Source organism: Macaca nemestrina, chromosome 16 (assembly GCF_043159975.1).
Source record: "Macaca nemestrina isolate mMacNem1 chromosome 16, mMacNem.hap1, whole genome shotgun sequence".
Classification (NCBI taxonomy): Eukaryota; Metazoa; Chordata; class Mammalia; order Primates; family Cercopithecidae; genus Macaca; species Macaca nemestrina.
In genome coordinates, this window is record NC_092140.1 from 2244039 (window position 1) to 2268812 (window position 24774).

Genomic DNA, 24774 nt, shown 5'->3' on the forward strand with positions numbered 1-24774 from the left:
TGAATCCCAAGTCGTTGTCTCTCATTTTGTGGGTGCATCCCCCAGCACCTCACTGAAAGAGTGAGTGAGAGATGTGTTTATTGAACAATTGTGTGTCTGAACTGTTTTGATTGATAGTTTGTTCATTTGGGTTAAAATTCTAGTAGAAAACTATTTTTCCCATAAAATTTTGAAGACTATTTTCCATTACCGCCTGGCTTCAAATGTTGCTGTTGAGAAGACTAATGAACCTTGATTCTAGTCCTTTATTTGTTTTTAAATGTCTGGAAGTGTTTAGAATCATTTGCTTTGAGTCCATAAGTCTCCCTAAAAAGGAATCCTCCAACATCCTGCCAGGGGTCTGACGTGCTTTCAGCCAGTGACCTGGGAAACCACCCCAAAAAAAAGGGACAGCCCCCCGCCCCCCGGTCCTGTGACAACAAAGAAACACTGAATCCTCTTGCCCTTGGCTCTGCCCAGAGCCCTCGGTCCTGAGTCTCTTCCCCATCCTCCAGATGCCACCTGAGGTGGGTGTGGCAGGCTACCTAGGGGCAGAGGAACACCTGGCCACGTACCTGCTTCTGAAATAGTCTTGCCACTCCCAGTCCTGCTGTCCACCTGGCACCCTGGGAGCCCTGTCCCTCACCCTCCTTGACATCCCAGGATAAATCCACATCCTCTGGGTCGTGACAGCCTTTGCAGCTCAGCTCTCTGCAGCTCGCCTTGGCTAATTCAGTCCCTCCTCATGCATCTGCTGTGCAGCTTCCAAAATGTGTTCCTATTGCCTCTTTCCTGCAGTTGTCTGTCCTGGGTTTGTGTCCTTTAAAAAAAACCTCCTTACTATTATTTGATTGAGGCCTGGGGAGACAGTAGCAGGTGAATCAGGAAGTCAGCCTCCGTTGCGCAGAGGACTTCCTGGGTTTGGATATGACCTTGATGTGGCCGTTCTGCCACCTGCCCTGACATGACGAACGAGGGAAACACAGGGGCCAGTAACGCCCACTAGCGATAGGTATGTGCCTCAGGGTGGCATGGAGCAGCAGCCATGACTCCAGGTACCTGAGGTTACACAAGGAGAACCCTAGGATGTCACCTGCCACTCCCAAAGTTGATGCCTGAGGCTTCTCTGGGGTATGGCTGAGGAAACCAAAGGGTCACCTGTGAGCTGTGAGGACATTCCTTCCAGCGTCCTCTGGGGGTGCTTCCTGCCTGGCTAGGCACTGCCCCCACACAGCGTGGTGGATGCCATTGGGAGTCAGCGGCCAGCCTGAGGTCTAGACCCCCAGGAGCGCCCAGCCTGCAGGACGCAGCACCACACATAGAACGGGCCGCTGCAGGGATATAGGCCCTGAGCCATTCCCGGAATTCAACTCAAACTCAAGCAAGAGAGAGGACACCGGAGACTTGAGACCGACGGAACCTTCTCCAGAAGTGCTTTCCGCCAGGCCTGGGGGCGAGGGGGAGGGCAGGGGGCCCCAAGCATGGGAGGAAGCTGACAGCTGGGCACGGATCCCGTCTTAGCCGTCAAAGGAGGGCCCGCACCTCTTGCAGGGGTGAGGCTGTCACTTTGTAAGTGGGGCTTCAACTGAGGGGAGCCGCTGCTTCTCACCGGCTCCACAGAGGTGCTGGCCAGGTGACCACCGATGCTTGTAGGAACATGGACATGGGATTTTACTAGAAAAGGAGGCCCAAGCTCTGCGGCCATCAGATGTCCTTTGCATCCAGACACATTACAGCGGCTGCTAGGGGCATGTTTGCTGCCCATGGCTGTGTCTGGCGGGCAGAGAGGGCTCTGGATACATGATGTGTGCGAGGCACACACACCAGAGCTGTGGGGAACAGGCACGGCTGGAGGGTAGGTGGGACGTGGGTTGACAGTGTGTCCTGTCAAAGCTGCAGGCCGCTTTAAAAACCGCTTTGTAAGCGGATGTGCAAAGATTTCACAAAACACGGCTATCTGATGGACACTAAGAAGGCCTGGGGATCGCTTCCCCTACGTGGCCTCAAAGGGCCGCCTCAATTCAGTGAGCATCTTTCCACTTAACACTTCAGGGTTTAATGACCCAAAGAATAGAAATTGATGAGGAAAGATGTGCCAGCCCTCGTCTTAAGATCCATTTGTCATCACAATCATTACTCTTTCCAAAGCGCTCTCCCTCAGGGAGGAAAGTACAATTGGAAAATGGAACTTTTTCATCCCTGTCTTTCAATGCACACGCCTTCCTTCACCTATGAACTCACTTCACTGGCAGTGGGTGCCAGGTGGGGGATGACAGTTGCAGAGCGCGGTCCCTCCTGGGCGGCCCCTGGCCGGGGTGGGTCTGCTGGAAGCCCCCAAGGACACGGATGGATGCCCCGGGGGTGGGGAGGGTGTGCGAAGAGCTGCGCAACGCCTTGCTGCCTTATGGTTACCTTTGCTCAGCCCGCCCTGACCTCCTCACACAGGCTCCACAGGCTCAGCCTGCAGGGTGGGCATGGGCTGGGCCCCCTTTGCTCCACCCAGCTGCCCTGGGCCTGTGTTCCTCCTGCCATCACACCTGCTGGCTCCTATCAGCACAGTAACTCTTTCAGCGCCCTGGGGTCTGTGGATCCTGCTTTCAAACGCCCCAGGAGGTGTCCAATTCAGTGTCCCGGGGCTGAGCTGGGGTTTCTGCTGAAGCCACTCATGGGAGGGCCGGCCAGGTGAGCTCCTGCCCTGAGCTCAGCCCACCCCGTTTCCTCTGCCCCATGAAACCCAGGGTCCATGATACCCAAGCCAGCATCATCCTCAGAGCACCCACTAATCCCCCACGTCTCCACGCCTCCCTCTGCTCATCCCATGTTCATGGGCAAAGCCAGCAAGTGGCCAGAGATCGTGAAGAACGCCCTGGTCATTAGAGGATGGACGAGAAGCTCCTCTGCGGGTTGGCTGGTTTGCTCATTCACTAGTGTTTGCAGAGGGCCCTGGGACGGCCGTGTCAGGGCCATGTGGTGAAGAAAACACACAGGACGTCTGTCCTGAGCCTCACAGTCCAGGGGACAGGCAGCTACCAGGTAGAGAGCCGCAAAGCACGTATATGCCATGAAGACCCAGCAGGCTTTGGAACCGCCAGACCTGGGCTCCCACGCCACTATGGCCACTCACCTCCCACTCACCTCCTGAGAGTCTTGGGGCAATCTGTGCAGCTTCTTGAGGCGTTTATTTTCCCATCTGAAAAAGAAAAACAATAGTGCCAAGTTTACCAGTGTTATGAGGATTAAGGGCGAGAATATAGTTAAAACATATGGTTACTTAGCACAGAGCCCAGACAGGGCAAGCGCATGAAAACGGTACCGACGTCAGGACCAGTGGCTGTTACTCATCAAGCGTGTATCTGCCACTCTGTGCATCCGAATTCAACGAGGGATTATGAAAATAAATGAACATTCGGAGCTGGAACTGACTACTTCCGAAAGACCTTGGCAGGAACACCCTTAATGTGACTCCCCTTGTTAACACCAGTGGAGCAGGCGCCTCGGGAATGAGCCGTGCAACAGGCTTCCGGAAGCCAGGAGGGCTGGGCGTGTCTCCTCTCCTTCCAGCTCCAGCTGGAGCTTCTCTGAGCCCAGCAGCTTCTCTGGGCTGGAGGGTGGGGGTGGGCCTGGGAGGGAGTGGGCTGGAGGGTGGGAGTGGGCCTGGGAGGGAGTGGGCTGGAGGGTGGGGTGGGGCTGGAGGGTGGGGTGGGCCTGGAGGAGGGAGTGGGCTGGAGGGTGGGGGGGGCCTGGGAGGGAGTAAGATGGAGGGTGGGGTGGGCCTGGAGGAGGGAGTGGGCTGGAGGGTGGGGGTGGGTCTGGGAGGGAGTGGGCTGGAGGGTGGGGTGGGGCTGGAGGGTGTGGTGGGCCTGGAGGAGGGAGTGGGCTGGAGGGTGGGGTGGCCTGGGAGGGAGTAAGATGGAGGGTGGGGGTGGACCTGGGAGGGAGTGGGCTGGAGGGTGGGGGCCTGGGAGGGAGTAGGCTGGAGGGAGCGGGTAGGCCTGGGAGGGAGTGGGCTGGAGGGTGGGGTGGGCCTGGAGGAGGGTAGGCCTCAGCCCTGCTGGAGTCCTAGAAGTGAATGAAGGCCTTTTTTGCCTCCCACTCTGGACCTGACAGGAGCCTGGGGTGGGCACTGGGGGACTCTCAGAACAGTTGCAGCCTAGAGAGGCTGGATAGAGACCCCTGGATGGAGGCCATAGTGCCTGGGGGCCTGGGTCTCCTGGGCCCAGGAGCGGAGGAAGGTGGTGGTAGCTGTGCTCTCTACTACTGAGCCTTGGGGCAAGGAGACCTTGGACAGATTGGGTGCAGGCAGGGGCTGCCGAGGTCAGAGCCCCCCTGAGGCTGTCCACGCAGCATATCCACAGCTGCAGCGGCAGGCAGGCTTTGGGAATGGGTGTCCAAAGACACAGCAGTTGGAGGCAGAGGCTGAGGAAGTGGCTTGAACAAGGACAGGGAGAATAGAGATTCGAGTCCCACATGTGCCTTGCTTTACAGCCAATGCCTGATTTCCTACTGGAAAAAACTCCTTAGATAAACACAAGTAGAGCATGGGCTCTGTTGAGACCTAAATGTAGCAGATGGGAGATAAAAGATGCTCAGAGCATGTGATGGGAAGCAGGGGGAGAGGAGAGGACAGGGCCTGCCCTGCAGGACGGCAGGTCTAGAGGGAGGGGCTGCCTACTGAGCACATCTCAGGGGAGCCCAAGGCAGAGGCCGGAGCCCACAGATCTGGAGGAACTGAGGAGAAAAGCCTTCTAGCAGGGTGTTCAGGGAAATCTCCCAGTGGGAAGAAGAAGAGAACAATTCTATTTTTTAATTTTAATTTTTATTTTTTTTTGAGATGGAGTCAGTGGCGCGATCTCTGCTCACTGCAAGCTCCGCCTCCTGGGTTCACGCCATTCTCCTGCCTCAGCCTCCTGAGTAGCTGGGACTACAGGCGCCGCCACCGCGCCCGGCTTATTATTATTATTATTATTTTGTATTTTTAGTAGAGACGGGGTTTTACCATGTTAGCCAGAAGAGAACAATTCTAAAAGCTGCAGCAGTAAAGAACAAATAAATGGCAAAAGGAGAGGGGCGGGGCTGACATCAGATTTCTCCTCTGTGGCACAGAGAAGCAGCGAGCATGGCACCTGGGGACTGGGCAAGGACACGCGCAGCCCATGAGCCCCACCCTGGGGTGCCACGGTGGACGAAGGGAGGGGAAAGCATTGCGGGACCCTTTCTTGGGAAAGTGTTGGAGGAGGCAGCGGCGAGCCACGAAATCCACAAACTCTGCACGTCCAGGCGAACACACGAAACAGTGAAGACTTACCTGGGAGGGAGAATACAGGTGCGACGTAAATAATCCGGAAATGGAAATATTTCTGAAATGAATCGCAAGCAAAGTCTAAAATAATAGCCCCGAATGAAAGTATTCATTCTGCAAAATCTAAGAGTTAGCATGACAGGGCTGGGGCAGGGGTGAGTCAAAGTCACACATGTTACTGGAAGAGGCTGGGAGTGGGTGGGAAGGAGAGGACGGGCGTGATGTAAAGCCCACTTCTCATGGGACGGAGGCTGGCCAGGGTAGGGGACGTTCCCGGTCCCGAGTTTCCATCAAACGGTAAAGAACCTTACGATGGACACTGGCAATTGGGAAGGGCAGGCACCGTTACCAGCCCTGCAAAGAAACGGAAATCCACCAGGAAGAGCAGAAGGAAACAGCAGTGACTAGACGACCCAGAAAACACAGAGGAAAGAAAACTCAATAATCAACTTGAAAATGACAGCAATAAAGTCATTAGCCATGTCATGAAATCCAGCAGGCCGACTTGTTTCGTTCAAAGAAGAAACTGCCTAGATGGACAGGCAATCCCTGGGCTCTGTACTGTGGACAAGAAACATACATAAAATAATAGAACAAAGAAAGCCCGAAAATAGAGGAATGAGTAAAGTGATACCGGGTAAACGAAAGCCCAAAAGGCAAAAAAGAACAGAAAGAGGCCGGGCACGGTAGCTCACACCTGTAATCCCAACACTTTGGGAGGCAGAGGTGGGAGGACTGGTTGAGGCCAGGAGTTTGCAACCAGCCTGGGCAATGTAGCAAGACCCCAACTCTACAAAAAATTAAAAAAGTTTGGCAGGTGTGGTGGCTCACACCTATGTTCTCAGCTACTCGGGAGACAAGGTGGTGAGTGCTAAGTAAGACAGGCTGACAAATATACTCTAAAAGGCACTGTTTACAAAGACAGCATTAAAATTAAAGCCTGGCACCTCTGCTCATGCCCAGGGGTGTAGCCTGGAGGAAAGGGCAGGTGGGCAGCCAGGACTGAGCCGCTTTCTGGTCTCACAGCAGGAGGAGATGAGTCAGCAGCAGGAGGATTTGCTGACCCGTATGAATAAGTAAATTATTGTAGACAAAGATGGTTAATGCTTCAGGTACTTTTCTACCAAGATTCAAGCAGATTGAAGGGTGTCATTGATCTTCCCTGGGAGGGAAAAGGGGTTTACCTTGACTTATGGCTAGGGAGTTTCCTGAGGAGTCAGTAATGACCTTGCTTGTGTGTGCAGGGCACCACACCAGCAGCCATCTCACTTAAGCCAGTGGAAAAATTTCCCCACACGAGGGGCTTCTCTGTGTAGGTGGCACAGTTGCCGATTGGTTGGTTGATTCAATTTTCACCTTTTCTCTAGTATTTCTGGGATAAGATGTGGCAAAGCTACGGGGTCTCCCTCTGTCTCATTTCCTGCCATACTCCCCCCTTGGCAGCACCAGGCCTCGCAGCTGGGTGCCTGGGAGCGTATGTTCGCCAGCAGTGGGAACCCGGGCAGGTTACTCTGCTTCTTAATCTGTAAAATGGGAAGCATAATAGTGCCCCCTCCTCAGGGAGGTGGAAGAATTTCTGAGTGAACGACTGGGAAGAGCTGGCATGTGGCAGGTGACAGTGAATGTGGCTCTCAGCAGCACCCCAGCAGGTGAGCTGGAATAAAGGCTGCAGTCGCCTTGTGGCCATGGGCCTGTGTGTGCCAATGTTTTCCCAGCTGTAGTCCAGCCTTTAAAGATGAACAATTAGTGGGTGGAATTATCTCGTTGACTCACACCCTCAGATCAGAAGGCCCTGTGTGTTTGCGGAAGCTCAGCCAACCTGCTTCCTAGCTGGGCTCCATGGTCCACAGAGAAAGAACAAAGAATTCTATTTCAAACATGAGTTTTTCTAAGAGAAACGCGAGCCTTCTGATTCACCTGCTTTTTGAATTGCGGATGGCATCGATTAATAAATATTAAAGGATGTTTTTCTCTTCTGTGGGGTTGTCATCAACAAAGAGCCTAGGAAGACCCACAACAAGTGGAGAATTGGGGGTAGGAGGGACGGAGAGGCGGAGGGGTGCGGGGGCAGGCGGGGCGTCCATGGAGGAAGACTGAATGCAACCTTTCCTGACGCAGGCTGACCCGAGTCTGCAGTTGGCTCCAGAAATCTGTGTGGTCCCAGGAGAGTTACTTCAAGGTTCTGAGTTTCAATTCTCCGTGGTAAAATAAGAATGGCACTACCTGCTTCCTGGCTGGGGTGAGGATCAGCTGTGCTTAGCACAGGCATCTCTCAGCAGATGATGATGATGGTGAGGACAATGGCGACGGTCATCCTCGTCTTAATGAAGAGCAGGTGGCTGTGCTCCCACCCTTGGCACTGGGCAAGGTCTTTTCTTTTGTGAGAGAACAGGGCAGACAGGCTGGGGGCGGTGGCGGGGCAGGCTCAGAGGTGAGGACAACCTGGTGTGTGGCTCTGGCTCCACCTGCCCTCAGCAGTAGGCACATCATGGCATTTCTGAACACCACCCTGACCCTGAAGGTGCCCCGATGACCCTTGCCACCCCCTCTACCCACAAAACAGCACAGCTGCTCCAGGCTGTGTCCTGGGGTCAAATGGCCTTTCCCTTCCACAGAGGAAAGAGGCTAACTTGCTAGTTGAAAAAAGTTGGCTCCTGCACGGAAATCTCTATTTACTTCAAGGTAAATGATGAGAGATCAAGACTCTTCCGTTATCCCCCAAACTCTCCTTAAAGTTACATCAGCACGAAGAGGTAGAAAAAGTCCATTTCTGCACAGTTCCTGAGAACCCCCTTTTAACAACGGATTTCTCCGAAGGCACCAGCCGGTCCCCCACTGCACAGAAAGTGCACGTGAACTCACGGCCCCCTCCCGGAAGAGCGCGCTTCACAGAGAACGAGGTGCAATATTTATAAGTTTCACAGCAGTTTGCCTGCTGGGCAGGCGGACTGGCCTCCATCTTTTCTGACCTCTGATTTTTCCTTCTTTCTACATTCGTCTTCAAAACAAATCAAAACCGAACCCAGAAATTCTCCGTTCAAGACAAAGCAGACAGAAATAAAACACACGAATGCCCTCTGTATCCACAGAGCACCGGCCGGGATAGCGGAATGGCCACGGCCCTCTGTCTTGGTCTGCTCTACCGTGCCACGCGCAGGCTTCTGTGGTCAGCCCGGCCGCCCCAGGAGTGAAAGCTCTTTTCAGAAATAACGAGCCTGGCAACAATTCCCCGGTCCCTCCACCATGCGCCTAGAGATGTCTGAGTGTCAGGCTGGGCTGGTGGCATTTTCCAGGGAGGCCAAGGGGATGAGACCAGACACACACGGAGAAGAAACACAGAGGAACGGAACCTGCTGGGCCAGTCTGGAGAAAGCACAGCAGGTGTGGGCAGGATGGGGGCGGGGGATAGTGGGAAACGGAATCTTGCTGACAGCTCAGAGGTGACCGCTGGCCTGAAGGCTATTTTTTTGCAAACTGTTCTCCATCCATTGGACAGAAGTGCCTGGGCTGTGAAGCTATTATAAACATCACTTTTTACCTAGAATCTGCCTCCCTTCCCCCAGCTATCTGGCAGAGCAGGGCAGCCCCTCCGTAATTCCGAGTCCCTGCCCCATACCCTCCCTGGACCCACCCCACATGTCCTGCCCTTCAGGCCCCAGGGCATGTGCACTGACCACAGTGGCCCTGGCTTGGACGTTCTCGTGGTTCTGTTTCTCTCTGTCTGGGATGGAAGTGTCCTGAGCATATGCTCCTCTCACACACGGTCAGTGCCACCACCATGACAGGGCTGCAGCAAGGCAGATGACCAGAGGTCACAGCCCACCGACCCCGTGATTTCTACTCACGCCTCCTAGAACATCAGTCTTCTCGACCTACCTCGGGTGTGTGAATGAATGATTTCCAAGTAACCAGTAAGGCCGGGCGCGGTGGCTCAGGCCTGCAATCCCAGCACTGTGGGAGGCCGAGGCGGGCGGATCATCTGAGGTCAGGAGTTCGAGACCAGCCTGGCCAACATGGTGAAACCCCATCTCTACTAAAAATACAAAAATCACCTGGGCATGGTGGCGGATGCCTGTAGTCCCAGCTACTTGGGAGGCTGAGGCAGGAGAATCGCTTGAATCCGGGAGGCCGAGCTTGCAGTGAGCCGAGATCTCGCCACTTCCTCTCTCCCAGGAGGTGAGTGCGGAGACGGGCAACACAGCACTTCCTCTGTCTTCCAGGAGTTCCAGCTGCTGCTGGAGACAAGGCCACACTGGATGCCCAAGGCGAGGCCCAGCTCACCACCCCCGCCACAGCCAGGCTGACTGGGTGCCAGGGAGATGAGGAAGGGGGTGCCCGGGTACCTCAAGGTGGGCTTCTCTCTGGCACCAGCCTCACGGTTTCTTCTCCTGGTGTGCTTGCTGGCGAAGGGTGACCATGACCTGGCAGACCCCTTCCTTAGTCTCCCCTGCTCTGCTGAGCCTGAAACCCCGGGAGCTCATTAGTGCCTGCCAACGAGGGTGCCGGTGAGGGTGCTGGTTCCGGGGAGGCTCCGTCCACCTAGCAAGGACTTTTTCTTTCTTTTCTCTGAGAGAATTCAGCAGTATGAGAACAAGAAGCTCTGAAATAAAGAGGCTGAGATAATGGTGCTGACACACCAGCGTTGGATTATGGGCCCAGTGCTGTGGGCCAGGAGTGTGGGGCTGGCCCAGCGCCCGCCACACAGAGTTCTCTGGTCAATATTGGCACAGGGGACCTGGCAGAGCCGTCAGCACCCGCAGCAGGGGAGAATCCTGTCCACACCTGGGCGCCCAGAGTGGGCACGGAGAGGGGCTGCAGCTTAGGGGCTCGATTCTTCACCCACACACGCTCTAAACCTCTTGGAGATTTTAAGTCGTAGCTTTTGTCAGATGCTTTTGAAGGTCTTCAGAAACTGCTGTTATCATATGTCATCAAGAAAATGGAAAGTAAAGCCAGAACGAGATACTGCCACACACCCTCTAGAATGTCTAAAATTACACAGACGGAAAGTGCCAAGTATCAGCAGAGATGTGGAGGGGCCCAAACCCTCCAGTTTGGGCACCAGTGGGCAACCCCGTGGGCGGTTTTGCACAAAGTCAACATGTGCCTGGCCTTGGGCAATTCTGTTCTTGGGTGTCATCCAAGGGAAGGAAAATACTGGTCTGTACGTCGGTCGATAAAATGCTTGTGCACGAAGAGGCATAGCTGCTTTCTGAACAATAACTCAAGTCCTCAAACAACCAAACTGTCCATTAACAGGAGGCTGAGGCAGGAGAATCGCTTGAACCCGGGAGGCGGAGGTTGCAGTGAGCTGAGATCCGGCCACAGCACTCCAGCCTGGCGACAGAGTGAGACTCTGTCTCAACAAAACAAAACAAAACAGGTGAATGGCAAACAGAAGGTGGTGTGTGGGAGCGACAGGATGGCGCTCAGCAGTAAAACAGCTCAAGCCACTGCTCTGCTAACCGCCAGAGTGAATTCCAGACACACGGAGCGGCAGGACCCGGCCGCAGGTGCATGCAGTGCAGGTCCCATTCCCACGACAGTCGAGGGGGGCCGACTCTTCCGAGGGAACAAAATCACAACAGCGGCTTCCTGGGGGTGGCAGGGACCCGTGGGGGAGAAGTAGAAAGTGTCTCCTGGGCAGTGGAACTGTTCTGTGTCACAACGGGACACACATTTCAGGAGTGTCTCCGCAAAACCTTTAAAGCTAAGATTTATTTCGATATGTGTACATTTTAACTTGAAGAGAAAAAGAAAGAAGAACAGGAAAGAAGATATTGTGTTGGGCGTCTAGCAAGGAAAACAGAAACCTCAGTGGAATGGGCCCATAATCCAATCACACACGGGTGTGTGGTGGAGGTGGCGGGTGGGGAGGTGTGGAAATTAAATCAAAATTAAAAGGGTGGGGGAGAAGCAAGGGGGCTGTGGACATGGACCCGCCAGTCACCAATGGGCACGCTGAAGCGTAGCGCCCCGGGGTGATGGAAAATGCTGGCGGCGGACGTGGTCATCAGAGACTGAGGTTGGACCCTGGCCACCTCTGCTCTGCTGTGAAGGCTGCATGGGAGCAGGTGACCAGTGGGGCCGGAGAGCTTATGCAGGGAGCTCCGTCTGACAGCAGGTGCAGAGGGGCCACCCCGTGTGCAGAGCCTCAGGCACGAGGTCTCAAGACCCCCACAGTAATGCAGTCAACACACAGCCCAGATGTCAGCAACGCGGGTCTCCAGTCAGGACTTCCAGAGGGAAATCGGGAAGGTGACCCCCAGCTCCTGTGCTCCTTGTGGCCTTGGCCACAGGTGGGCCACACTGGGCACCATGTTCACGTTCACGTGGGGGCCTCTGCTCCCTCGTTCATGCTGAGGTCCAGGGCAGCACCGAGGGGTGTTCATGGAAACGACAGCCATGAGTGTTCAGTGAGTCCCGTCGTGAACCCCGTGATTCACAGGACATGATCTCACACTCCTAGCACCCCCGAGGGAGTCACGCCCCATTTCACAGACAAGGAGACCGAGGTTAAGCAGCGAGTCTCACCGTGAGACCTGTGATTCAGGGACATGATCTCACACTCCCAGCACCCTCGAGGGAGTCACGCCCCGTTTAACAGACAAGGAGACCAAGGTTTAAGAGGAAAGCAGCTTGCTTAGAGTGCGGCTGGAGGCTTCTTACTACATAAATAAACAGAAGAGTCACCATCTTTCCTCTGCTTTCCTGGCCCCTCTCCCAGCCCATCCTGGGACACTCTCATGGCTTCCTTCTCAGCACAGCTCAAGCCCCAGGAGGCAGGACTCCAGGGGGTCCACAAGGAGCCCCCCATGCAGAACTGAGAGAACTGCAGGCAGACGTCACTCTCGAGATCAGGCCTGAGTATGTACCGAGCTGGGCGGCCACCATGTAACATGAGGAGAGACTCCTGGGTGGTGGGGAGGCTGCCCGGCTGTGGGAGCCACATGCCTGGCCTCCAGCTGCTGAGGGCGACCCAGGCTGGCAATCAGCGAGGAGAAGCAGCAACCTCAGTCCTGCACCCCAGGGAGCTGGCTTCTGAGGATGACGAATCCCCCAGAGCCCGGACGAGACCAGGACTTACACCAGACGGCAGCCGGCTGCCACCCTCGGCTTGATTCCGGGCCTCATCCTGGGCTGCCCACTCGTCCTGACCAAGGAAAGGATGGGCACCAGGAGGATTTCAAGGTCACGGATTTCTCCTTGGCTTCCTCCTGGATCCCAGGAGAGAGTTCAGCAGGGGCTTAAACATGGGAAGGCCCGGGCATCGCTGCCAAGCCCCCTCCCTGGAGCCCAGGCTCCAAATTTCATGGTGGAGAAGGGAGGGCAGGGAGGAAGGGCAGGCCCAGACCAGCTGGTGGGGACCTCGCACCAACCCCTCCTCTCTGTGCAGTGCTGTGGTGGGACATGGGCAGGGAAGGTGAGGAAGGCTTAGGGGCCAGTGGAGGTGCAGGTGGGGGAGGCGAGGAAGGCTTAGGGGCCAGTGGAGGTGCAGGTGGGGGAGGCGAGGAGGGCTTAGGGGCCAGTGGAGGTGCAGGTGGGGAGGCGAGGAGGGCTTAGGGGCCAGTGGAGGTGCAGGTGGGGGAGGCGAGGAGGGCTTAGGGGCCAGTGGTGTGTTGGGGTGAACTGTACTCTCCACCACCTCAGAATGCACCCCTATTTGGTGATGTGGTGGTTGCTGATACCATTAGTAAAGTGAAGACGAGGTCATCCTGCAGTAGGAGAGCCCCAGCCCCACAGAACTGGTGTCATGGGAGGAGGAGGTGGAGACACAGAGATGGGCACCCAGGGAGAGGCCACACACGGGATGAGAGAGGCGGAGAGGGGGTGACCCTCCTACAAGCCGAGGACCACTGGGAATGTCAGCACCATCAGAGGCTGGAGCAGGTTCCTGGCAGGACCTCAGAAGGAACCAGCCTGTCTACCCCTGGAGTTTGGACTTCTCGCCTCTAGAACTGCAGGGAGTCCGTTTCTGCTGCCTCAGCCTCCTGGCCTGTGGAGCCTTGGGGCTACCACCCTGGGAAGCCCCTGCAGCAGCCGTGCAGCTCTGGCCCGGGACACAGCCTCGCTCATGTGAAATGCTCAGCCCACGTGCAGGGTGCCAAGTGAGGACTCAGGCCCGGGAGTCAGGTGCAGTGTGGGAGCCTGAGCACGTTCCCAACCTACTCTTTGTCCTTTTTATTTTATTTTTTTATTAGCACAAAGGAATAACAATACTAACTTCCACAGGGCCCTACGAGGCCTGGGTGCGTCCTCAGTTTAGAGGGAGTCTCACAGCGGCTGTGTGGGCAGCAGGTTCTCCGGGGGCTCCCGACCAGCAGCCTGGACCTCCATCGGGTGGTCACTGGAACTGCAGACCCTACCCCTGGCCTCTCCAGACCTCCCCAGTCGGAAACTCTCAGGAGAGCACAGCAATTGTGTCTGTGCCCGGCCACGGGACAGTGCTCACGCAGCCATGTCACAGCCTGGACTGGAGTAAGGTCTCAGCGCGTGTTCGTCACTACAGCCAGTGCTGGTCAGAGAATCATTGTTTCAAGACCTTGTAAGGAGTAAGAGAAGCAAATGTCAGGTTTTTATGTCCTGGGACAGATCCCACCTGTCCTGCTCGAGCCTGAGGGAGGCAGGGGTCTGGGCACAAACTGCCCGTCTGCTTGCCGGGACTGCTCCAGAGGGGCTTGGAGACCCTTCCTCACCCTCGCAGGCAGGCTTTGTGCACTTTCGGAACTCAGAATTCTGACCCATGCAATTTGCAGAGGACAGAGGCAAAGGTTGCCAGGCAGGTGTCCAGCCCCGATCTTTGCAGGGACCATCCAGAGATGATATTTAGAGGATCTCCGCAGCATCCAAGGCCAGAACTTCAAAAACCAGAGTCAGCACGAGATACTGGTCTCAGACACTTCTGTGGCGCAAAGAAATTCTCAAATGTCACCGCCCAGAGTCCAGTGCACAGCCGAGTGATGTATTTATATACATCGTGTTTTAGATGAAAGTATTTGAGGCACAGAACTCACCGTCGCGCAATCAAAGCAGGAAGCACTCATTCTGAATTAGCCATTTTGGTGTATTATCCTAATAGAGTATTATTTTTAAACTACCACAACATTTTAATTACATTCTCAGCAGGAATCATTATGTACCTTAGTGAAAAGCACTTCTGACTGTAATTGCACACTGGAGTCCCCTGATGGAGTCGATGAACTTGAACCCTGAAATGGGCTGACACTCAGGGCACTGATGCGTAGCTGCTCCCATGAGGCCCCTGTGGTGTGGTACGACCAGCCTGGCCCCTGAGATGCTGCCCTCTGCTCCCTCCCTCCTCCCTCCCTCCCTCTCCCCTTTCTCCCTCCTCTCCCCTCCTCCCTCCTCTCTCCTCTCCTCCCTCCCTCTCTTCTTCCTCCTTCTCCCCCTCCTCCTTCCCTCCCTCTTCCCTCCCTCCCTTCTTCCTCTCTCCCTTTTTTCCTCTTCCCTCCTCTCCTCCCACCTCCCCTCCTTCCTCCCTCCCTCCTCTCTTCTCTTCTCCCTCCTCTCCTCCCACCTCTTCGTCCCTCCCTCCTTCTTCCCTCCCTCCTCCCTTCCTCCTCTTTATTCTCCCTCCCTCCTCTCCTTCCTTCTCTTTTCTGCCTCCCATTCCTGCCTCCATCTTTTTCTTTAACAATCTTTATCAGGCGCCTGCAGATACCAGTGATCCTGTCACTTCCAGGGACACCAGCGGAACCCTCTGCCCTCTTGGAGCTTATGTTCTGTCCAGGAAATGCATCCTTCCCTGTAGAGAAGCCACAGGCATGTTCGCCTGTGGGGATGGGTGCTCCACGGGAAAGGAAAGCGGAGAGGGGCGAGGACACCCGGGTCGTGGGGGTTGAGGGAGCTGACTGAGGAGGGGTCGCTGGAGCAGATGGGTGAGCACAGACGCTTCCGGGCTGATATTTCACCCACGAAAGCCACCAGGGCCACTGATGATATAGCTTGGACATCGTCCCCTCTAAAGCCTGGGTTGAAAAGTAATCCCCAGTGTTGGAGGTGGGGCCTGGTGGGAGGTGACTGGATTATGGACTGGATTTCTCATGAACGGTTTAGTGCCATCCCTTGGTTCTGTCCGTGAAACAGCGAGTGAATTCTTGTGAGATCTGGGGAGACGCAGGAGCTCTCCCAGGAAACTTCAGTACACGCCTCAGGCAAAAGATCAAGGCTTGCCTTGGCCTTGTTTGGAACCTTCTGGTTTATGGAGTGTTTTCACCCACCCCAGCCTTGTGGAAGCTCCCACGACTTGGAGAGAAACGCAGGGTGGATGGGATGAAGCCTTTCCACAGAAGAATCAGCTCAAAGAGGTGAAGCCACACAGGCAGTGGTCATGGCCAAGGCCTCTGTCCTCCCAGCCAGTGACGTCTTTGTGGAGCACTCATGATGAACAAGCCTTGATGGGCTGGAAGGAATAGCAACAGCACCCAGGAGCTGGTGGGAGGAGTGGACGGTGCCTGGTGCAGCACTGCCTGGAGGTTCTGCAGGTTCCCTCTGCTCCAGCACTGCCTGGAGGTTCTGCAGGTTCCCTCTGCTCCAGGCAACAAGACGCGGCGTCTAAGGACTTCCCAAGGTCTCCGTGAGCCTCCAACCTCTACCCTCCTGTGGTTCTCACCCATGGAGGAGAACCTGGGATCCACGACCTGGCAGCTCACAAAAGACAGACACTGCATCCACTTAATTCACTCCCTTCATTCCTCCCTGTAAGGGATAGAGACATGATGGAGTGGATGTGCTTCAGAGAGTGTCAGGGAGTGAGGGAATGAGGGCTCGACCATCTAGGAAGCTCCACTTCATCAGATTCTGCAGCTTTCAAAGCAAACATTCCCAGAGCAAGGCACGAGGGTGCCAGCCCTCGGAGAAGCCACACTGTGCCTCCGTGATGCTGAGTGTGGCTGTGGGGAGCATCTGCGTTCTACGGGCGATGAGGACAGGGTATGAAAACGGAGCTTTTCACCTCTCCTCCTCTTCTTACTCTGAGAGCTTTATATAACCAGGGTTTTCATAGCATGGGGCAAGATTAGCGCTACTAGAAATGATGTGTAATGCCTTATTAATTAGAACTGTGCCTGGTGAGACCTTCTGAGACGTTTCAGCAATTCTGAGAATTAGAAGGGTCTGGTTTTGTTCTGATCCAATTATTTTCTTTTCCTTTCCTTCTTTTTAGCTTTCTGTATTCAGGAAGACCACTTCTTAGAATAGGCAAAGCCCTGGCAAAGGTGAAAGGGATCTCCTTGTCTCCCCGGCTATAGTTTCCCCACCCCATCCTGCTTGCCCATCCCAGGCTGGGTCCACACGGTACAGCACGCAGGGAAATCAAGCTGGTCCCCATCCACTCCTGCCTGGCTTCTGCACTCTTTACCTCTACCCCATAGAGTCCCCATTTGCAGAAAATAGCTGGCTCATTTCGTTGTTCATTACGTTGCTGAGCGGATCCACTCCCAGGTCAATTCCTGGAGCAATGAAAAAAAGTAAGTCCATAAATGGAAAAAGGATACGGGGACACAGAGGCTGCTATGAGCCCTGCAGAGCCATCGCACCGGACCACTCTAGTTGTGAGGGGCAGGCCACCCGCTGCTGCTTCCGCCACCTCCCCAGAAAGGCCGCCTCCGAGACTCTAAGCACCAAGCACACTGGCTGCTATGCTCACCTGCCCCTGGTCAGCCTCAGAACCTTTCCTTCTGCTACTTTAAATGGGTGATAATGGATCAAAACCTTTCTGATGAGTGGATCCTGGGCCTAAAATGCTTGAGTTCAAATCCAACTCAACTACTGGTCATTTCACCTCTCCGTGTCTCAGTTTCCTCATCTGTAAAATGAGGACAGCGGTCGTGCCCGCCTCACAGACTTGAGGAGATACCGAATGAGCTAAACAGAATGACTCACATGTACTCAGGTGTAGATAAATGCTGTCCGTTATTGTAAGCACAGAGGAAGGCCCTGGGATCTGTCTTTCTGGCCCAGTGGAAGTCACCTCCAATTGCCCTTACTGTGAGGTTTTCCATCAGTGGGTGTAGACAGTGCCCCGGGGAAGCAACAACAGAAAAACAACACACAAGTGATGGAGGGAGGGGGTCGCGGTGGAGGGAGGGGGTCGCGGTGGAGGGAGGGGGGTCGCGGTGGAGGGAGGGGGTCGCGGTGGAGGGAGGGGGTCACGGTGGAGGGAGGGGTCGCGGTGGAGGGAGGGGGTCGCGGTGGAGGGAGGGGGGCGTCATGGAGGGAGTAGAGGATAGCTTGGCCAAGGATGAGGCCAGTTTGCTCTGGAGCTTCTCCTGAGCCCGGACACTGGAAGGGTCGACGGATGCCTGCCCACCACTGTCCCCTACAGCCCAGACCCTCCGCCCGGCCCTATCTTGGATGGAACCACTTGAGGTTAGGATCTCTTTTCTCCTGGTTCACCTTCTTCTCAATTCTGGACGAGGCAGGTCTCTTTCAGCTCCAACATTGTGAGCATCCAGGGCCTCCTCTACAGTCACTTTCTACCACTCCTCACACCACGAGGCCCCTGGAAAGCAAGAGCTGCCCTTGGGATCTGAGGTTCCAGGCAACACAGAGCAGAGAGGTGGAGGGAGGTGTGACAGAGGCTGCTGGATGGGGACCAAGTCGCAGTTATGTGGGGCCGGTGAGTCCTGAGGATCCGTGGCATGTCAGGGTGACGCTTAACAATGATGCAATACACACTTCAAAACGGCCAGAAGAGAGGACTTTGAATCCACTCACCACAAACAAGATTATGAAGCTACCCGTCATCTGTGAGATCATCTTTACCATTTAATGCACTCAATGTAATACGACCTTTCAAGAAAGCCAAGGAGAAGCGTCTAACTAAAATATGTTGCTTCTGAATTTCACATAGAAAAGTAAGTCAGCAAAAACAGAGAGATTCTGAAAATTAAAATTAGTAAAAATGATTTTCCCTTAGCATACTAAACATTGGAGCATATATATATATATAAAATTATAATTTTTTTTGAGACAGAATCTCACTCTATTGCCCATATATATATATAAAATTATAATCATTATTATTTTTTTGAGACACAATCTCACTCTGTTGCCCGGGCTGGAGTGTAGTGGCATGATCTCGGCTCACTGCAAACTCTGCCTCCCGGGTTCAAGCAATTCTCGTGTCTCAGCCTCCCGAGTAGCTGGGGTTACAGGCACCCACAACCACAGCTGGCTAATTATTGTACTTTTAGTAGAGATGGGGTTTCACCATGTTGGCCAGGCTGGTCTCGAACTCCTGACCTCAGGCGATCCACCCTCATCGGCCTCCCAAAGTGCTAGGATTACAGGCATAAGCCACTGCGCCCAGCCAGAGCATATTGTAAAAGCTACAATAGTTAAAACAATGTGGTATTGGAACAAAAATAGACAAAAGTATAAAAAAAAGAAAGTCCAAAAACAGCAGCAAATATACACAAGAATTTACTATCTGATAAAGATGACATTTTAAACAAGTGAAGAAAAGATCAATGTTTTCAAGCAGTGATATCAGCCCAACTGGGAGAAAATAAGCTAGATTTCTAGTTTGCACCATATACCCAAACAAATTTTAGAGGAAACAATTATACATGTAAACAATGAAATAATCTTAGATGTCATACTTAAGAAATCTTTGCCTAGCCTTACAGAAAACACTAGAAGGAAAAGAGGGTAGAATTTTTTTCATAATTGGAGTGAGGAAAAAATCATAAAACCTAGCATCCATAAAACAAAAGATTGCTACTTCACATATATAGTTCTCATTTTTTGAACAGCTTTATTGAGGTGTATTTGCTGTCCAGTAGCCCTTACATATATAAAGTAAATGATTTGATAGTTTTTACATATGTCTACACTTGTCAAACCACCATTGCAATCAAGATAACAAACCCATCTGCCACTCCCCATAGCTCCTGCCCTTTGTAACCTATCTCTCCAACCCCGCCCCACCCTGCGCCCCCACCCCAGGCCCACTCTGGTCTGCTTTCTGTCACTACTGACTAGTTTGCTTTCTCTAGAATATTCTGTGAACAAAATCACACAGTGTGTACTCTATCTTGTCTTATTTCTTTCACTCAGTAGAACTATTTGGAGACGTATCCATGTTGTTGCGAGTATCATTAGTATGTTCCTTTTCATTCCTGAGTAGCATTCTACTACACAGATATACCTCCATTTGTTTATCCAGTTATCTGTCGATGGACATTTGGGTACTTTGCAATTTGGGCTGCTGTGAACATTATGCATTTGTCACTGTATGGACATGTGTCTTCATTCCTCTTGGTCTGTCTGAGCGCCATGCCTAGGGGGCCTTTGGAATTGTTGGGCCATGTGATAAGTTCTATTCAACGTGTTAGAGAAATTGCTGAGGAGTTTCGCAAGTGGCTGCCACATTTTCCATCTCCATCATCAGCTTGTGAGGGTTCTAATTTCTTCACATCCTCACCAACACTGTTATTGCCTGTTTTATGTTTATCATTATTATTGTAGCCATGCTGGTGGGTGCAGTGGTATCTTGCTGTGGTTTTTATCTGCATCTTCCTAGTGACTAACGATGCTGAGCATCCTTTGAAGGCCACGTTGCCATGATTACATCTTCTTTACACATCTGTGAACCGTCTACTGAAATCTCTTGCCCACTTTTTGTTGACTCATTTGTCTTTTTATCATTGAGTTTAAGAGTTTTTCACATATTCTAGATGCAAGTCTTTTTTATCAGATATACGATTTGCAAATATTTTCTCCCAGGCTGTAGCTTGTCTTTATATTGTCTGAACAGTATCTTTTGAAGGCCAGAAGTTCTTAATTTTGATGACATTCAGTTTATCATTTTTTTTTCTTTTGGTGTCATGTCTAAGAAATCTTTGCCTAACTTAACATAAAAATTTGAAATTTTGAGTTATGAAAAGGAATAGAGACAGAGAAAAGATAAATTACTAACTAGATCAAAGTATTTGAATTCATAGTATAAAGTGCTAATTTGTCTAGTAGATAAAGAACTTTCTCAAATCAATAAGCAAAAGGCCAGCCATCTAACAGAGTGTATTGCCAAGGAATACAAGCAGACAGTTCGCAGAAAAGGAAATACAAATGTCTCCTTCACAGAAAACTCAACTTTACTCATAAAAAGAGAAACTCAAATTAAAACTACAGCAAGATTCCATTGACTTGCCCCTCAAGTGGGCAGAGATAAAAAAAAAACTGGGTGGCTACTGGGTTGGTAAGGAGGTGGGGGGTAGGAGATGGACTTTCTTACAGTGTCTGACAGAGCATGTATTAGAACAGAACCTACAGAGAGCCATTTGTGAATTACCTATCAATGCAACATTCCTTTTCATCCAAAATTGCACTTCAGGAAATTTATCTTTTGCATATACTGACTCATGTGCAAGATGTACATGTTCAAAGATACCCATTGCAGCATTGGGTAAATGTACAATATTGAAAGAAATCTATCAGCAGGAGACTGACAGGTAGCCTACAGCTGAGTCATACCACCAGACGATGGGACGTTGCGGGGGGAGTGTCCTTCCCATCCAGGTTCGGGTTTCAATGTGCAGTAAGGCCCCTGCCTGACTTTCTGTCCGAACCCCCAATTAAAAAAGAGAAAGGGGCTCAGCTTCACAAATTGACAAATCAGAAGACACACTTCCAGGAGGTTCCCTCCTGCACCTTTTGAGTTTTGTGCATATACTGTCATTCAAAACAAACAAAACTGGCTGGGGGCGGTGGTTGATGCCTAAAATCCCAGCAGTTTGGGAGGTCGAGGTGGGAGGATTGCCCAGGAGTTTGAGGTATCAGTGAGCTATGATTGTGCCACTGCATTCCAGCTTGGGTGACAGAGTAAGACCCTGTCTTAAAAAAAAAAAAAAAAAAAAAAAAGAAAGAGAGAGAGAGAGAGAGAGCAAAGAAATAAAATGGAAATCAGCATTTAGGCGGTGCTTTCAGACTGTGAGCATGCTGAAAGAAGAATGCACAATCATTAAAGAAAATGCACAATTATTCATCACCTACTATGCGCTAGGCACTTTCTTCTAAGCCTCCCAACAACCCTGCAATAAATGCTTACTGTTCTTTGTCATCAGGAGCCCAGGTTCAGAGCAGCAGAGCCCATGCTCAAGGTGGCTCAGTTCTGCCTCCACTGACACCTGCCTAGGAAGCTTTACTTCCAACCTCCTGAACACACACAAACACACTTTATTAGTATTTGTTTCCTTAATGCCTGCTGCAGGGTCTGGCCCTAATAATCATGCAGTAAGTTCTTGTAGGGTCACACCGAGGAGGTCACCGTTGGTGAGTCTCGCATCCCATCACATCGAGGCTGTTGTCCCCTGCTGCGCCCCAGCCAAAGACTCTGCACATTGCTCTGGGCAGAGACTGGAGAGGCTGCCTGGACCCTGATTCTGGACACCCAGCCTGACACCACATCGGGGCCATCCTATTCCAAAGTCCACCCCCTTCCTTCCCTGGGCAGTACCAGGAGCTCCATCTCTGTGGCCTGGGCCGGGGTGGCGGTCGCCAGGCCCCTCTCCCAGGCTTCCCTCTCCAGCACCAACACCCTAAGCCAATGAAAACTATCCAAGGCTCTATTTTGGGGCTTCCTACAGCTCTTAAGGGAAGTGCAGATGAGGCACTGGGCCGTGTAAATCTCCTCCAGTGTCCTATAAAGCAGCTCACTTGGTCTCCACAACTAGAACATTCCATCCCTGTCTCCCAGGCAGCCTTCCTTCCCCAGGACGCCCTGACACCCCTGCAGACGCAGGCAGGCACACTCGCTCCCTCATAGTGCTGTTGCCACCGGTAGATAAGCTCTTCACGAGGAAAGGTGCGCACCCGCCTTGTCACTTGGGTGCCGGGCACCCAGCACTGTGTCTACGGTGAAGTGATGTTGGAGTCAGCTGAGGAAGCATGAGAGTTTCCATTGCTGGAGGTTGAGGCCCCCACCTGCCAGTCACACCAAGGCTGGTGAAGCTCTGCTGTGGCCAGCCACCTGCCCAGGAAGGGCCGGGAGGGGCAGATCACTGACGGCCTATTTCGGAGCTGTTGGGTATTTGGTGGAACATTCCAAAAAGCAGAAGCTACCAGCAAATGCAGTCTAAGCTTGAAACTGACTTTCGTTTTTGGATAAGACGGAGTCACCTTATCATGCAGGTTGCTACCTAAGAAAGAAGCCCTTCAGTCATCCCCACTTCTGCAAAACACACCTGAGGTTTCACGACAAAGCTCCCAAACACATTCATTCCAAATTGCTTAACTACAGGATCTGCCAGAATCAGCCTGAAGGCCCCACGGTGGTGAAGGCAACGCAGACCGAGTCACCAGGAGGAGCACGTGCGGCCCTAGCGGGCGCGTCCGCTCCCGACTGCTGTGCGCGCCGCGTGGGGCACGGGCTGTGGCGTCAGCGGTGCTCGTTTTGATGGGAATCGTTATCATGAAACCTTGTGACACCCACGCCTCGTGCCCTGGTGCGTGCAGAGATTAAGAAAAAGCTCCTTCCTGTTCATTATTTAAATTAGCCGGTCCGCCACGGCTGGAAGACACCGTGCCCGCCAGTAAAGAACAATGCCAGCCCAGCCGCCCTCATGCCTTCCCACGAGAGGCGGGGCGGGCCTGGGGGGCCGCTCACACCCCTGGGGGCCCCTCGCGGTGGAGGACCCGTTTCCTGTTACGCGGATTCTTCCCTTTCCAGCCAGGAGAGGGGTCCAGGAGGGCAGGCGTGTGCACAGCTCAGGCTTCTCGTGTCTCCTGCTCCACGGAGAACATCGACGGGGCGGAAAAGTTGGCCACACTCAGGAGCCTGCAGCTGCACCGCCTCTCCGCCCGCTCCTCGCCCATCGAGCCTTATCGATCTGCAACTGCATTTCGCGCAGAGGTGAAAGTGTTGCGCGCTGATGTGGAATTCTAATCTTCCCCGCCTGGCCACGGGCGCCCCTCGCACCCCTTCCTCCCCACCCACCCGTCCGGCCGTGCCTCACTGCAAGTAATTAAGATGCACATGAGTCATTTTTTAATGTTTGGTTTGATAATACAGATTCTTTAAACAATAAAAAAAAATCAGCAAACAGCATCACAATCTGGAAATCGCTTTCTTAACATGGAAAACGGTTTCTTAATGGCACAGGGGGGAACTCAACGGCAAGCTTGACAACATAATGAGGAGATTGTTCCTGGGAAGGGAAGCGCGTTCTTCATGCAGCTCTTACTACTCTCAATAAGATTATTCTCCCTGAATAGCTAATCAGCTTTCTCCAGCTCCCCAAATCCGCGTGCTGGAGGCTGCTCACACGGCTCTCCTTACTCACTAAGTGGCACACAGTGACACCTCGGAGGGCGAAGTCTAAAGTGTTAACAGTATGTGAGCAAACAGCGCAATGGAGGTTGCAGAGAGAGAGGCCTTTGGTAGATTAGCAGCAATTTAGGAAGACGGCTCTGTCACACCTGGGTTGACAACGCTGACAGGGTTTGTTGATCTCTGCTCCCATCTCGAATTTGAGTGTCACGTTTCAACAGAAACGAGAGAAATTAAAAAAAAAAAAAAAAGAAAGAAAGGAAAAAAGCTTTCAGGAGTCAGCGTTGGTTGCACGGTGTTTGTGACACTGAAACAAAAGAGCACGGGGTGGGAGCTGCGCTGACCCCGCCCGCCGCTGCCCCCACCCTGCCAGAGCCCATGGAGCCGGGTACAGGGTGAGGGCCGTGGGTCCGGAACAGGGCAGGTGCCAACGGCTGCCTGGACCCCTCCGGAGCATGCGCTCCTGGGCAGTGACCCGCTTCAAGCCCTGAGCTCACTTGGGAAGAAAAGGGCTGATCGCAGCCTTGCCCCTGGTCCCGTCATGGCCCCCCCGTTGTTGTCTCAGGGCTCCCGTAGAGGTTGCTCTTCAGGACAGATGACAGGGACCCCAGAAGAGGGCCTGGCCAAGCGTGGGTGTCACCAGACTGCAGGGTGTGAGAAGAGCCGCTGGGGACCACCTGGCAAGCTTGCCTGGTGCCACAGCCCAGCACACGCCCTGCTTTCAAGCAGGCAGCATCGGACTGTCTGTAGGGTGCCGGGGCGTCCTGCTCTGCAGGGGTGACTGAAGCCATTGTGGGCATGTGGAGCCTCATGGAGACAGAAGCCGTTTGGGTTCTGAAGCAGCTTCCAGCCTGTCCAGAGCTCTCAAGAGTGCCACAAGCACAGAGGTAGGGCGTTCTTGACGGCTCACTGAAGACACGCGTGTGCATCACCCCACGGGTACCTGGGGCTCCGGGCGTCCCATCTCCATGTCCAGGACCAGAGGGAGAGGAGGCAGAGTCAAGCCCAGGTGTCCTCTAGTGAGCCACAGCCCTGAAACACCATAGCCTCGCCCAAAGAAAAGCAAGGACACTTAGCGCCTACAGAACTGAGCTGCACTGGGTCCCGCCTCAGAGGCTGGAGAGAAAGGCACACTGGTGGGGCCAGACAACCCTGTCCTTGCCCCTCACTCGGCCTGACTGAGTGCCTCTGAGTCCAGGCAGCA

The 24774-nt window shown here is 53.3% G+C and overlaps 1 protein-coding gene across 7 annotated transcripts in view; it reads right to left on the reverse strand.

The window, feature by feature from the left end:
* Positions 1-24774, reverse strand: part of LOC105485285 (homeobox-like protein HDP1) — a 454750-nt gene that overhangs the window by 25726 nt on the left and 404250 nt on the right. For 4 of the 7 annotated variants that reach the window (XR_011614572.1, XM_071081014.1, XM_071081012.1 and 1 more), the window contains one exon: positions 3104-3169. The gene's annotated coding sequence lies outside the window, so the exon portion shown is untranslated. Of the gene's footprint in view, positions 1-3103; positions 3170-13457; positions 13821-24774 lie in introns of those variants that run through there. The other 3 variants (XR_011614573.1, XM_071081013.1, XR_011614576.1) reach the window with 2 other exon arrangements.